We start from the raw sequence: 1,252 nt of genomic DNA, 5'->3' as shown, positions 1-1,252 counted from the left end.
GCTGGGCACCACTGCAAAGAGTCTGGCTCCGTCCTCGTGACTTCTACCCTTAAGACATTTGTATGTGTTGATGAGGTCCCCTCTCAGTTTTCTCTTCTTCAGGCTGAACAAGCCCAGCTCCCTCAGCCTTTCCTCGTAGGGGAGATGCTCCAGTCCCTTTATCATCCTAGTTGCCCTCCTCTGGACTCTTTCTAGGAGTTCCTCATCTTTCTTGAACTGGGGAGCCCAGAACTGGACACAGTACTCCAGCAGCAGGGATGGAACCAGACACGTCTAAGGCAGCGAGGGGGTGCCTAGAGGTGCACAGCTGGCCAGATGCTTTGTCTTTGCCTTCCCCAGAAGGAAGATGGAGACCAGCAGCAGCTGGAGGTGAGCGAGGGGCAGGGGGGCTGCTGCTCTGCAGCTGAAGGGACAACCCTCGCGTGTAAGGCTTGTTTCCTCAGGGACAGGACTGTCCCAAGCCAACCCAGGGGATGTGGTGGGCAGGTTTCACTTTCCTTTATAACACAGACTGCAGGACTGCTGTTGGGACCATTTCCACATACCCCATGGTAAAAAAAAATAAATAAATTATCTTGGCCTATAGGGTGAGTGAGAACAGCTACATACAAGCCTATCTTAAGTAAAAAAAAAAAAAAGGTATATTTACTGTAAAAATTGGAAGAATCACAGAATCGTTTAGGTTGGAAAAGCCCTTTAAGATCACCCAGCCCAACCGTTCCCCTAACCCTGCCATCCCACCACTAAACCCTGGCCCTAAGAGAGACGCTCCGGTAAAATCAAGAAGTGAAGGGCAGAGAAACGACAAGCAGAAGTAAGTGCAGGAAGGCTTTTTTATAAAAATAAATGTTTTGGTAAAAGAAAGAGCACTATGGTATTGTTACTAGATTGCTACATAGGAACAACACGGCTGTCAGTCATGGGGGGTGAAGGCAGAAGTGTTAGACAAATTTGTTCTGAAAAATATGTGAAGAACAAAGCTGAGGGCTCTTGATGTTGGCTGGATGAGCTCCAGCCTGCTGGGAGAGCCCCAGAGGTATAAAATGAAATTTCACATCCATCACTGTGCTAGTGCTTTGAGAGCCAGCAAGGAGCACCCCTGCTAATCACACGCATGTTGTCCATCCATCCATCAATCCCAGGCATGACAGGGGAGCGGCAAAACTTTGAAATCATGGATTACAAAAGGCCAATACAACTGTTGCCAATCTACGTGGCTTTATATGAGGCAGATGTTATCAATCAAACTTTG

This window comes from Egretta garzetta, unplaced genomic scaffold, assembly GCF_000687185.1.
Source record: "Egretta garzetta isolate BGI_Z169 unplaced genomic scaffold, ASM68718v1 scaffold191, whole genome shotgun sequence".
Taxonomy (NCBI): Eukaryota; Metazoa; Chordata; class Aves; order Pelecaniformes; family Ardeidae; genus Egretta; species Egretta garzetta.
The sequence above is the reverse complement of the archived record's forward strand: the minus strand, read 5'-3'. Positions refer to the sequence as shown.